The sequence below is a fragment of the Macaca nemestrina genome, chromosome 6 (genome assembly GCF_043159975.1).
Source record: "Macaca nemestrina isolate mMacNem1 chromosome 6, mMacNem.hap1, whole genome shotgun sequence".
Lineage (NCBI taxonomy): Eukaryota > Metazoa > Chordata > Mammalia > Primates > Cercopithecidae > Macaca > Macaca nemestrina.
The window spans coordinates 113,790,866-113,804,979 of NC_092130.1; the positions used below are offsets into that span (position 1 = coordinate 113,790,866).

The 14,114-nt window shown below is 42.7% G+C and overlaps 1 long non-coding RNA gene across 2 annotated transcripts in view; it reads right to left on the reverse strand.

Moving 5' to 3' along the window:
• Positions 1-14,114, reverse strand: part of LOC139363870 (uncharacterized) — a 253,128-nt gene that overhangs the window by 223,026 nt on the left and 15,988 nt on the right. Inside the window, exons 2-3 of one of the 2 annotated variants that reach the window (XR_011624965.1) lie at positions 5,964-6,173; positions 1,435-1,513 (exon numbers count right to left, since the gene is read on the reverse strand). This is a non-coding gene — a long non-coding RNA (uncharacterized lncRNA). The remainder of the gene's footprint in view (positions 1-1,434; positions 1,514-5,963; positions 6,174-14,114) is intronic. The other variant, XR_011624966.1, reaches the window with a different exon arrangement.

Consider the following 14,114-nt stretch of genomic DNA (forward strand, 5'->3'; position numbering starts at 1 on the left):
GGACAAAGATAGAATTTCAAATGCATACTTTGTGCTTAGAATTGCATTGGCAAGAAGAGACGCTCAAATGTAGGAAGCCAAGTGACAATGCAGGCAGCAGGATAAGGTGACGGCTGTGTGGCTGGATAAACCCAGTGGCCCCTACAACCTAGGATGCCTCAGAATCCTTGGGGTGTGGAGCCATTAAAAATGCACAGTCCTGGGCTCTACCTAGGAGATCAAATTCACTAGGTCTCTGGTGAGTCCCAGAAATCTGCATTTTAAACAATTCGAATACAGGTGGTCCACAGACCACCTTTGATGAACACTGGTCCAGCCCCCAATTCTCTGTAGATGTCCAGAGGGAAAGGAAGCCCACTGGGCAGGCCCAGGAAGAGAGCTATTTTTGTGTTTAGACATGAAGAAGCTTACAAGGAATCCTTTTCATTCCCCTGCTGCACAATTGAGTGTTTTGAAGGAGAGCCAATACCTTGCCATTATCTGGAGAATGTGCAATTGGCACAAGGAATAAAAAGGGACGCATACAGCTGAGTCTAGAGCTGATGAAACCAGTTTATCTGAATCTGATTCCAGGGCTTTTTGATGCTGAAAGGTGGTGTTATGACTCACTGAAGCTTTCACATCTATTGTTTTTCTTTTCCTGGGTGGCTTTGCCAAAGACCTTATAGATATCATTATTTTCAGATTACTGTTATTACACACATTCTTCTTGAATAAAATGTTACCTTGTTTTTATCTCCATAGAGCAAAATCAAGTTTCAGTTGTTTTCTTATCTTCATATGTGGAACAATCCCAGCGGTTAAGTCTCAGATGGGAAGAAAAATTAACTAAAGCCTTGAGCAGAGATGTCCAAACTGAAGGCTGACTTAACGGTTTCCCCATGACCGAGTGGACAGGGTGGTACCCAGTTCCCTGGACACACGCCAAAAACTGGGCTTAAACTGCATCATGAGCAAATAAAGTTTGATTTAAAGAAAAGAGTTTCTGCAATTTAGCAAAAATGAATGATTGACGAGTAACACTATCCAGAAACTGACAGATTGTCAAACCCGCCTGCTACCCCTGGGTCATTTCAGTCGTGGAATTTCTGGCCCAGTGAGAGCAAAGTCATTGCTTTCTCCCTGACGGATTTCTCTGTGGAGAGTTCAGAACAGAAAAGAGAAATATCTGCAAGCTTTCTGAAAGTCATGGGGAAGCTGTGGGATGGTGTGTCCAGTGCCTGCATTGGGCTCCATCTCTCTCCACAGCAGCTCTCATATGTATTTATGAAATGGCATGAAGCTCCCTGGTGGGTGGCACTTTATGGGTGACTTACTAGATAAAATTCAAAGGATATTTGATGGCCTGTAGCATTTTATTCAATTCATCAGCTTCTTCTCCTAACTCGGCATCTAGCCTTAAAAATAGACCGTTAGCAGAGGTTGAGCAAACACCTGCCTGTTTTGTTTTGGCCCAGAAGCCGCGCTTGTCTCAAACCAGCTGGTTCCATATGGGCTTCTGTGATAGGGTGACCTGCAAAATACAGGATTCCCAGTTAAACTTGAATTTCATTACAAAGAACAAATCATTTGCAATATAAGTATGCCCCATGCAGTGCTGGGGATAGACATGTACTAAAAATTTTACTCTGCTTTTTGGAAATTCAGATTTAACGGAGCATCTTGTGGTTTTATTTGCTAAATCAGGCAGGCCTATTCTGTCACAGTGTATAAGCACCACACCGCTCTTGGTTCTTATCCAGTATCCAGACCTATACTAGGGCTTCTCAGAATGGGATTCCCATGAATTTGGGATGCCCTGAGAGATAGCGTTAGTAGTGGAAAAGTGGACCCTGCAAGGTGGAGGCCTCAAAACCAGTTATTTCTGCCGCTGCCCTACCCAAGGAGAGTGTAGATGGAAGTAAATACCTAAATGCCCGCATTAGGATGGGGCTGGTCCAACACAGGAATTATGACACATGGCCAGACCCAGAGGCTGCCCTCTGTTCTATGGCAAAAGGGTCCCAAAGTACAGCCCACTGCTTAGCCTGACTGCCCTTCCTAAGTCTTTCTTAAAGACTGTGTGTCCCACTTTATCTGAGGGGCCAATCTGCTCAAGACATTTTTGATCTGCCAGTCCTGAGCTGCGTGCTTAAGCCCCAAGAGCCAGCAGCCATCCACGGAGCCCCTGCACATGGCCGCTGGGAGTTTCCATTGGCCACGCCTTCTGACCTCAGTTCTGTACTCCCGTGCTCATTAGCTCCCTGCAGTCCCGGATGCTCTTGAATATTCCCCTGCTCACCCTTCTTCTCTTGCCTGGTACAACCTTGGTAGCCTCACCCCAGATCTGGACTGCTTGCCCTGGGTACCAGTTGGCTTTGTTCCCAGGCATTACTGCTGGGATTTGCTCTGGACTCTGAAATATGCCTCCTTGGCCAGCCCAACTCCCCAGATCCCACCAGCCTGCTCTGTCCAGAGAGATGAGAGATTCGAACTATTCAGTGTCCATCCATGCCATCTGCTGGGATCGTGAATTCTATACTCTGGTCACACATTGCATGAATAATGCTTCCCCCTTTTCCTCAAAAAGATCCTCAGACAAATTCAACCCCCATGTGCTAGTAGTTCAGGATTCTGTGACTATCCTAAGTATACACACCACTTGGCCTTGGCTGGCCAAGACATGATGGAGTGGGAGCCTAGCAAGACCCTTCAGAGATGGCGGCATCCAGACTCCTCTTCTCACAGCCCCCTCCAGCTCTGAGGGCAGAGGTGTCCCATCTAATGATCTGTCCTCCTCACACGACCTTCCCCTCACAGTTTTGGGGTCTCGTCTTTGGACCCTTTCTCACCCCGTTTTCCAAACACATCATCTCCGACTATATTAGGGATCCCCTGGGCAGCCGCACTATGCTTTGATAGAGGGATGAGGTAAAGTCATTTTCCACTTTATTAACCTGAAAAAGCATAAACCAACCAAGTTTAGGGGCCTGAAGCATATTCTAAACAGACAGTATCTCCTCCCTGACCCAGTTCTCTTATAGAATCATGGGAACCCGTCTCCTTGACTTAGCAGCGGCAGACAGGCTAGTGTTTCTCGGCATTGTTTTCTAGGGCTGAAGCTGCAGTTTTCCTGATTTGGCCCTTGCGTATTATTTAATTGTTTACCTGACATACAGGTTTGTCCCAGAGGGGGATGTTTAAAAAGTGGCATGGAGACCCTGGCTATAGACAGAAATGCAGCTTAACCTACCTTGGCTTCCTTCCTGCCAGACTCCTCCCAATTATGCTGCAGGCTTCTTTGCCCCGAGGGCAGTTTGCAGCTCCAGGGACTGGAATTGGCTTAAAAAAAAAAATTCCTTCCTCTCTGTGCCCCATGTGAGGGAGCATTGTGTGCTCTCTAAATAATCAGCCTGGCTTTGTGTGACCTAACTGGACAGGGCCCTTTGAGAGATTTTTCAGTTGCAGAGAGAGCAGTCAGTGGCACCCTATGAACTCAGGAAGTTTCCAGACCAAGGAGAGAAGTCAGAGACAGCAAGATATTTTTTTCTTTATATTGTATTGTGAACTAATTCCTCTCTCCCACTGGTGTTTAGAGTAATTAGGTAAAAGTGCAACAGAAGAATCCAAATTTATATTTTGGATCTAATAAATAATAACATTTAATCAGATGCTCCCCATCCATTAACACCAAAATAACAAACAATTCCACGAATTATTTTAGGGTACTTACTATGTGCAAGGCAGTGTCATGAATCAAGGTAATTATTTCTTGCATTTACTGATTTCCTCCTGGGGATGCAGCACTAGCAAGAAGCTCACAGATTAGAAAGAAGTAGAAGGCCTCCAGCTGACAACCCACTCGGAAGAGAACATGGATCAGAATTGCCTGCCTCCACGGTGCCAAGCACAGAGCTGGGAATTCACAAGCAGAAATTACCTCATTCAATCATCTCAATAGCCCTGTGGGGAAGACAGTAGTTCTCCATTCTACAGATGTGGAAACTGAGATCCAAAGACTATGTATATAGCAGGCAGAATGATGCCTCCCCTCCTTCAAAAATTCTGAAGCCTGTGAATAGGTTACCTCAAATGCAAAAGGGGCTTTGGAGAGGTGACTAAAAGTCTTGCGGTAGGGAGGTTATTATCAACTATCTGGGTGGGCCCAGTGTAATTCCCATGGTCTTTAATAAGGGGTAGATAGGAAGGTAAGAGTGAGAATGACAGAGATGTAACAATGGAAACAGAAATTGGAATGATGTCAGGTCATGAGTCAAGGAATGTACGCACCCTCTAGAAGCTGGAAAAGGCAAGACAACAGATTCCTCCCCCTCTACCCCAAGCCTCCTGAAGACACCCTGCCCTGCTAACCCACTGTGAACTTCTGACCTCCAGAACCGTAAGGTATCTTGGTCCATTTTCTGCTGCTGTAACAGAATACCACACGCTAGGTAATTTATAAATAACAGAAGTGCATTTATCTCATGGATCTGGAGGCTGGGAAGTGCAAGATCAAGGGGCTACATCTAGTGAGAGCCTTCTTGCTGCGTCATAACATGCAGAAGGCATTACATGGCAAGAGAATATGCAAGAGACAGAGACAGAGGAAGGGAACCAGACCTTCATTCTTTTATGAGGAGCCCACTCCTGTGATAACTAACACACTCCTGTGATTAACAGCCTTGATCCGTTCATGAGGGCAGAGCCCTCATGACCTAATCACCTCCTATAAGACCATGTCTCAACATTGTTACAATGACAACTAAATTTCAACCTAAGTTTTGGAGGGGATATTAAACCGTAGTAGCTATACATTTGTGTTATTTTAAGCCACTGAGTTTGTGGTTGTTTGTTGCAACAGCAATAGAAACTAATACAGTACACCCCAATTGCATTTCACAATGGATTTGAGGTGGTCATAGAAGGTTGCTCCAGAGTGGTGGAGCCAGTCAGGGCTGCATGTTATCTAACTGGCCCCTAGAGTTCTGCAAGGCAGGGGCCCTAGAGCAGAATTCACTTCAAGTCAAGTCAATGTGCCCTTAAAATCTGTGTCCTTTCTTTTTTTCTGATCTGCTTCCTCAAGATAAAATTTAGGAGCAAAATGAGTGAAATACCAGAAGAGAAATATTCTGTAACATGACATGTTTAACGAATGAGTAAGGAGTTCAGGAAATGAGTGAGTTCTGAAAATGAGTTACTGGTGCATGCTAAAGTGATCTGGGAAGACTTGGTAGAGGCAGTACAGTATAATCTGGACCCTGCAGCATGGACAGATTGGAAGTAGCATTAGAGGGGAACAGAAGGCCTTGCAGCTGAGAGAATGACCTGATAGAAGAGATGCCCCTGGAAACAGAAAGGACAAACCAACCTTCCTAATGTATATCCCTGCCCACAGTTACCAAACAGATCAAGTCTCCCAGGTCACTGCTCCCTAGTCATTAGGAACAAAGCGTTTTTAGTTTTTCAAAGTCAACGAGCATACTCTTTGTCTCTGTAGCGGCCAGTTTGATTCAGCATGTCCAAGTGAGGAAAATTTGGACTGGAATTCCAGACTTTAAACCTGGCCAGGAAATTTTGTCAAATACAAGGACAGTGACTTCCGAGATACACTTTTAAACCACCTTTACTTTATAAGTAAATTGTAAGAGGGGCAGCATCTGATTAAAAATGGCTCTAAGGCAGAGGATTCAGCCTCTCTATGCCTGTGTTCTGCTGTCACCTGCAACATAACATTGAGCACACTCTGTTACATCCGCTGTGAAATGAGAAATTGGACTTAAAATTCTCTCCATCACTTCAGATGCTTTGGGCCATGAGGCAACAGAAACCCTGATTCAAACTGGTTTAAACATTTAGGAAATGTCCTATCCTGTGTAACAGAAAGTTGAGCAGCAGGGAAGCTTAGGGGTGGACTGATTGGGGGGCTCAATAATGCCATCAAGAACCTGGGTTCTTTCTAGCTTTCTCTCTCTCTCTCGCCATACCTGGGTATCAGCTTCATCCTCGTGCTGGTAGTGAGACTGCTGTTGCATCTCCAGGCGTCACATTCAGACACAAAGCATCCAGAAGAAAAGGAGGGAGGCTCCTCAGAAGACGTCCCTTCACATAGTATTGGCCATAATTGAGTCACATGCGCCAAAATCTGAACAAATCACTGGAAAGGCGACCCTCAAGAGGTGGTGTTTCAGCCTCTCCTGGAAGTACAAAAGAGGAAGAAAACAAAACAAAATCACAATTCTGTGTGGAAGGAAAATTGGGAGAATTGCTGCTAGACAGAAAATGCATAGTGACCTCTATTCTCTCAAAGGTATTTCCAGCTCTAAAAATTTCATATATTGAAAAGCATTTGGTTGCCTAACATGGTTTAAACCCAGACCACCAATTCACATGCCTACATATAACCAAGCACTGTACTATGCACCCAAGATACAACAGTGAGCAAGAGGCATGGAGCTTCATGCAGCCACCAGACTAAGGGATCCTGACCACACCACAACTATAACCATCAGTTTCATTCTAACACCTGATTTTCAGCAGTGGCTCCGGATGAGGCCTCATGGTATTGGTGATATAGACCAACGAGAGAAAATAGTTGCTGTTAATTTAAACAAGTTGCATTTAAAACATTGACCAGTCAACATCCCTGTCTACCCTCGGACAATCTAAAGAACTCTAGTGGTGTTACACAATAAGAAGTGGGGTAGTAGGTGGTGTGTTACATTTTCTTAAAAGAAAATTCAAATTGGCTACTAGAGTTTTTGACCTCACAATGACCATTGACCATGGGTAGACTGTGTCTTTTTGAACTCATTTCCAGAGTACTTGAATGAGGAATGACATTTTTCCCCCTAGTGTAGACCTGGTCCCTAGAGTTATTTCCTATGGCTACAATGACTATTCCAAGGAATGGAGAGAATAGAGATGGATGGATGTTTGATGGGAAATTCTACCCTTCTCATGAGTCTTTTTCTGTAGGGTTCTGTATGTTTGCTCAATTGCAATTACCTGTGTCTTTCTTCTGTGGCTGGATTAGTAACTATTCAATTCATCCAAAGAATAGAACAGTGTCACTAAAATGATTGTTCTTCTCCCAACAGGATACTTAGGTTTTGACTGAGTAATCAAACTCCGTAAGAAATTTCACCTACATATTTATTATACCAAGTGACAGGAACAGATGTATTTTGTTATATATTATAACCAGCTAGAAGAGTAGACCACAAAAACTTCCATAAACATGGAAGTCACACCTGCCCATGTCCCTAGGTACATGTGGTGACAAATTTCTGTCCCCATTTCACAACCAGGTTTACCAGATGACCATGCGAATAAGAAGCATATAAAGCAATAAGCATACTTGAGTGAAAGAATAAAGCATTTTTAAAGTTAACAATTTTTCTACTGAATCATTGCTGTCAATTGTTGAACTATGGGTAGGGAGGGTGGTCTGTTCTTGTTATAAGGCTGGGATTTGCCATACAAAAGTGGGCCTAGACAGCACAGTGAAGTGAATTCTATAATTTCTGCAATTACAATTAAAATCGCTGTTCCCCCTCATCAAGCTTCTAAGCAGGTCTCCTCACAGATGTTATCCTGCCTCATTTGAGGTCCATTTCTGTTTCCCACCCTTGGTGGAGCTGCTAATAAACAGTGAAATGGGCAAACCAAAGAGAGAAAAGAGAGAAGAACCAAAGGCCAGAATCATCTACAAGTTGAATAACTTGTTCTTGAAAAACAGTGGTTTAACAGTAACCAAATGAGAGTATGTGCCTGATTTGTCCATTCTCTTTCAGGCTGTCATTTCAGGTCCTGGCTTTATCCTACCTCACAGGCCATGTTATCGAAATAGAAAAGCCACATTAATTTGGTGGAGGCTTCTTATATGATGTCCTTAAAATCACATATAGCAGTGACTTTTCTTTACAGCATCTTTCACCTTCTTGCGTGAGGGTTTTCCTTGGGTGGAGGGCTCTCGAAAGTACTTTGCATTTCATTCTCCCAGGATCTCTGCTCTGACTCTTGATGCATTAGTCACAGTTCCAAGAGGGAACAGGGTAAATGACTTCACAGACAAACCCCAAACCTAAACAGATGGTTCCTTTACCCCAAGAAAATGCAAGGACTTGTAGATCTCCTATGGTCATGGGATTTTGCCTGAACGTTAAGAGATACCAGAATCAGCAGGCTGGGATTCAGGCCTGGGAGCCAGGCATCATGGGCTTTCTGCTCATTTCAGCTCCAGGCCAATTGACTGTGTGGTCTTCCAGCCAAGTATTTGCCCAGGATATGCTAAAACGACAAATGCCTGAGAAAACCGTAGGCAGGCTGACCCCATTCTCCAAGTGTGGCCTTGAACTACCAAATACATCAATTCACCAGAGGACTTGTTAAAAACACAGCTTCCTGGAGCCTGCCCCTGGAACGCATTGGGGAATGTTATGCTCACTGAAGTATGAGGACCACTTCTAGACTCTTCCTACTCAAAGTGTGGTCCTGACACCAGCAACATCACCATCACCTGGAAGGTTCTAAAATATATAGAATCTCAGGCCCTGCCCCAGACCTATGGAATCAGAACCTGCACTTTAACACGGTCCCCAGACAATTCCTTGAAGTATGAGAAACATTTTGCTAGCATGGTTTGGCCCTGTAACCTAGTTCTTACCAGCTGGGAAGTCAGATGCAGCTGGGAAGAGCAATGCAACAGGAAGCTTCTTCTCAACCCTAATCGGCATATTAGGATTCTCTAAGGAGCTTTTCACAATACTGACGTCAAGGCCCTACTAAAGGCTAATTTAATCCAACCTCCTGGATTAAGAGCTCATCTAATTCCAATGTGCAGCCATAATTGAGAACCACTGTTCTATAGGAGCAAAACTCAGAATCAAAGCTTAAAGCCCTTGATACTGACTACCCAGCCAAGTCCCACTCCCCTAAAAAGCAATCCGGCATTTGCTTGAAGGGATTCCTAAAATATTTGCCCTTTTCTAAGAAGAGGCAGCATCGGCCTTTTGAATGGCTACTCATTGTCCATGCTTCATAAAAATATGCTGGGCCTCCACTCCCCGGGAGCCCGAGGGCAGCGTTCCCATTTCTGTTCCCTTTGTTAACCAAGTCCCAGCTCTGGGCTTCCTCGGGATGGGAAATGGCTCCTTCTGAGGCAGTGTTTCTCTTTGCTTTTTCTGCCCCTGGAATTTGTGATTCTGGACAAGGCATATGCCTTCTCACCATGTCATTTTCCTCATTTGCAGAGGGAAAACACAGTGTCCATTGATTCCTTTGGTTAAGCTGACTGCTGCCCCTGGCTCACATCCAGTGACTATTTCCCTTTGCAGCAATCCTCAGCTGGGGGCGAGCCAGGAGGGAGATGGCTGTCCACTTAAAGCACAAGCCCCGAGTGCTCTCCGTCCTGTGAGCTCTCCAAATGCCAGCTTGCTCAGCTGATTCAATTTGACACAGGCAGGTTCATCAGAAAGACTTGGAACAGGTTGGAGAACAGAAATGCCACTGGATTCCTTTGAATTGTGTGCCTCTACTTTAAGTCCAGGCTCCAGTAGATCCAGGCTCTAGGACTATAAGCCTTTCTTTTCACAGGAAACCCTCCTAATTGATATAATAAACTTTCTGGGACTCAAAATAGAACTACGGCACAGGGAAGTATCACCTTTGTGTGTCTAATTGTTGATAATGTCTGTGTTTTTTAATCTCTCTATATCACTCGCTGTTGCAGTCATTCTCCATTTCTCTTTACCCGCTGCTACTAATATTGAATGCTTTGCTATGCGCTGAAGCATTTCACATTGGTATTATCACATTATCCTCACCACCATTTTGAGAGGTAGGGGTTATCATTGTACCCATTTCACAGATGCAAAACTGAGGTTTAAATAAGTTCAGTAACTTATTTATTTGTCCCACATTCCACGGAGTAGAAGTGACAGAGACTGTCTTCATCCAGATTTATGTGATTCCAATGTAGGTGACCATAAAACAGATCCTGTTCCTGTTTATAAAGGTTTCCTGATCCCACTCTCTCAGTGCTTCTTAGGGCCAGAGTCTCCCACACTAAACCTTCCTATCTGGCTCTGCTTGTCTGGGGCTTGGCCATAGCATATAGAGTAGAGTCAGATGGATTCAGGACTAACAATGAGGGAAAGAGAGTGGGGCAGGAAGTAAACTTAGATTCCTATTTCTGTCAGATACCAAAATTAATTCCATATGAATTAAAACTTTAAATGAAACAAGCTGGGCACAGTGTCTCATGCCTGTAATCCCAGCACTTTGGAAGGCGTAGGTGGGTGGATAACTTGGGGCCAGGAGTTCGAGACCAGCCTGGTCAACAAGGTGAAACCCTGTCTCTACTAAAAATATAAAAATCAGCTGGGCATGGTGGCGTGTGCCTGTAATCCCAGCCACTCAGGAGGCTGAGACAGGAGAATCGCTAGAGCCCAGGAGGTGGAAGTTACAGTGAACCGAGATTGTGCCACTGCACTCCAGCCTGGGAGACGGAATGAGACTCTTAAAAAACAAAACAAAACAAACGAAAAAAAAAAACCTTAAATGAAACATTGAAGGTACTAGAAAAATGTACAGGTAAGTAGAAAATCCTGAGGTAGCGGAGGACTTTAGAGAATGACACCAAAGGCAGAAGCTGTAAGTTAAAATATTACAAATTTTGACTGCACATTTTTTTATTATTATACTTTAAATCCTGGGATACATATGCAGAACGTGCAGGTTTGTTACACAGGTATACACGTGCCATAGTGGTTTGTTGCACCCATCAACCCATCATCTACATTAGGTATTTCTTCTAATGCTCTCCCTCTCCTTCCACCCACCCCTCAACAGAGGCCCTAGTGCATGATGCTCCCCTCCCTGTGTCCATGTGTTCTCACTGTTCACCTCCCACTTATGAGTGAGAAAATGTGATGTTTGGTTTTCTGTTCCTGTGTTAGTTTGCTGAGAATGATGGTTTCTAGCTTCATCCATTCCCTGCAAAGGACATGAACTCATTCTTTTTTATGGCTATATAGTATTCCATGTATATATGTGCCACATTTTCTTTATCCAGTCTATCATTGATGGAAATTTGAGTTGGTTTCAAGTCTTTGCTATTGTGAGTAGTGCTGCAATAAATATATGTGTGCATGTGACTTTATAGTAGAATGATTTATACTCCTTTGAGTATATACCCAGTAATGGGATTGCTGGGTCAAATGGTATTTCTAGTTCTCGGTCCTTGAGGAATCACCACACTGTCTTCCACGATGGTTGAACTAATTTACACTCCCACCAACAGTGTAAAAGCATTCCTATTTCTCCACATTCTCTCCAGCATCTGTCGTTTCCTGACTTTTTAATGATCACCATTCTAACTGGCATGAGATGGCATCTCATTGTGAGAAATATCTCATTGCATTTCTCTAATGACCAGTGAGATGAGCTTTTTTTTTCATGTTTGCTGGCCACATAACTGTCTTCTTTTGAGAAATGTCTGTTCATATCCTTTGCCCACTTTTTGATGGGGTCGTTTGTTATTTTCCTGTAAATTTGTTTAAGTTCCTTGTAGATTCTGGATATAAGCCCTTTGTCAGATGGATAGATTGCAAAAATTTTCCCCCATTCTGTAGGCTGCCTGTTCACTCTGATGATAGTTACTTTTGCTGTGCAGAAGCTCTTTAATTTAATTAGATGCCATTTGTCAATTTTGGCTTTTGTTGCCATTGCTTTTGCTGTTTTAGTCACCAAGTCTTTACCCATGCCTATGTGCTGAATGGTATTGCCTAGGTTTTCTTCTAGGGTTTTTATGGTTTTAGGTCTTACGTTTAAGTCTTTAATCCATCTTCAGTTAATTTTTGTATAAGGTGAAAGGAAGGCATCAGGTTTCAGTTTTCTGCATATGGCTAGCCAGTTTTCCCAGCACCATTTATGATAGAGAATCTTTCCCCATTTCTTGTTTTCATCAAGTTTGTTGAAGATCAGATGGTCGTAGATGTGTGGCTTTATTTCTGAGGCCTCTCTTCTGTTCCATTGGTCTATATACCTGTTTTGGTACCAGTACCATGATGTTTTGGTTACTGTAGCCTTGCAGTATAGTTTGAAGTCAGGTAGTGTGATGCCTCCAGCTTTACTCCTTTTGCTTAGGATTGTCTTGGCTATGTGAGTTCTTTTTTGGTTCCACGTGAAATTTAAAGTAGTTTTTTCTAATTCTGTGAAGGAAGTCAATTGTAGTTTGATGGGGATAGCATTCAATCTATAAATTACTTTGGGCAGTATGGCCGTTTACATGATATTGATTCTTTCTATCCATGAGCATGAAATGTTTTTCCATTTGTTTCTGTCCTCTCTTATTTCCTTGAGCAGTGGTTTGTAGTCCTCCTTGAAGAGGTCCTTCACATCCCTTGTAGGTTGTATTCCTAGGTGTCTTATTCTCCTTGTAGCTATTGTGAATGGGAGTTCACTCATGATTTGGCTCTCTGTTGGTCTATTATTGGTGCATAGGAATACTTGTGATTTTTGCACATCGATTTTGTATCGTGAGACTTTGCTGAAGTTGCTTATCAGCTTAAGGATATTTTTAGCTGTGACAATGAGGTTTTCTAAATATGCAGTCATGTCATCTGCAAATGGAGACAATTTGACTTCCTCTCTTCCTGTCTGAATACCCTTTATTTCTTTCTCTTGCCTAACTGCCCTGGCCAGAACTTCCAATACAATGTTGAATACAATGTTGAGAAAGGGAATCCTTGTCTTGTGACAGTTTTCAAAGGGAATGCTTCCAGCTTTTGCCCATTCAGTATGATATTGGCTGTGGGTTTGTCATAAATAGCTCTTATTATTTTGAGATACGTTCCATCAATACCTAGTTTATTGAGAGATTTTAGCATGAAAGGGTGTTGAATTTTATTGAAGGCCTTTTCTGCATCTATGGAGATAACCATGTGGTTTTTGTCATTGGTTCTGTTTATGTGATGGATTATGTTTATTGATTTGCATATGTTGAACCAGCCTTGCATCTCAGGGATGAAGCCCACTTGATCATGGTGGATAAGCTTTGTGATGGACTGCCCAACATTTTAAAATGTAAATTGAAAGGTAAAAAGCAATTGACAAATGGGAAAAGATTGCAAAACGCATGAGAAAGAATTAATAGACTGAACATACACAATGTTCTTACAAATCAGCAAGAAAAAGATGAATACTCCAATTTAAAAATAGACAAAGAGAAAAGAATAAAAAAGAAGACTAATATTCATGATTGGTAAGGATGGAATTCTGGCAACAGACTTCTGCATTTTCTGCAGGTGGGAGTGTGAATTGACATAACATTTCTAAAGGTCGGTTTGACAAAATGCAGTGAAACTTTAAAAATGCAGAACAGTTGGCCCAGTCATTTTGAGGAATAGATTTTAAGGAAATAATTAAGGACATGCATAGTGACCTAGCAAGAGAATGACTCTGGAATAGTGTGGACAGAAGTGGAAAAAAAAAAAAAAAAAAGCAAAAAAACAAAACTGGCAACATCCTAGAAGCCCTGTAAGAGAATAGTTGAAAATATCACACCACATCCCTACAATGAAAGTTCTGTAGAATCGTTAAGAATAGAGTATATTTATCAAACTATATTCATTAAAAGGATGTTCACGTGGAAATATATTCACAGTGTATTGTTTAGAAAAAGAAAAAGCCAGTTATCCCACAGAATAACTGTGTTTGTACTCAGGATATATAAGAAAGGTGTGCCTCCAGCTAATGAGAATATGTTTGCCTCCAACTAATAAGAATATGTTTGTTTAATGAGAATATATGGTTTTTGTTTTCTTTTTGTGTGTTTGCATTTTTCATTAATTCTATGATAAACATGTACTGCTTTTGTAATGAGAAAGAAAAATACAATAGACCTTGTAAAAGACGAAACATCACAGAGCCCTGGTTCTAGTTCCTGGATAGTTAAGAGTGGCCGGGTCCGGATGTAGTCACAGCACCGACCCACACTGTCCTGAGAAAGCTCTGGCCTGCGCGGGAAACCAGGTCTTCCCCTATGAGCCCCCACTGGTCCCGTGGAGGCCTGCCCTTTCCCAAGGCCCATTTAGCAATCAGTCCCCATCTTTACAGGGACCTGGGTCTCTTCT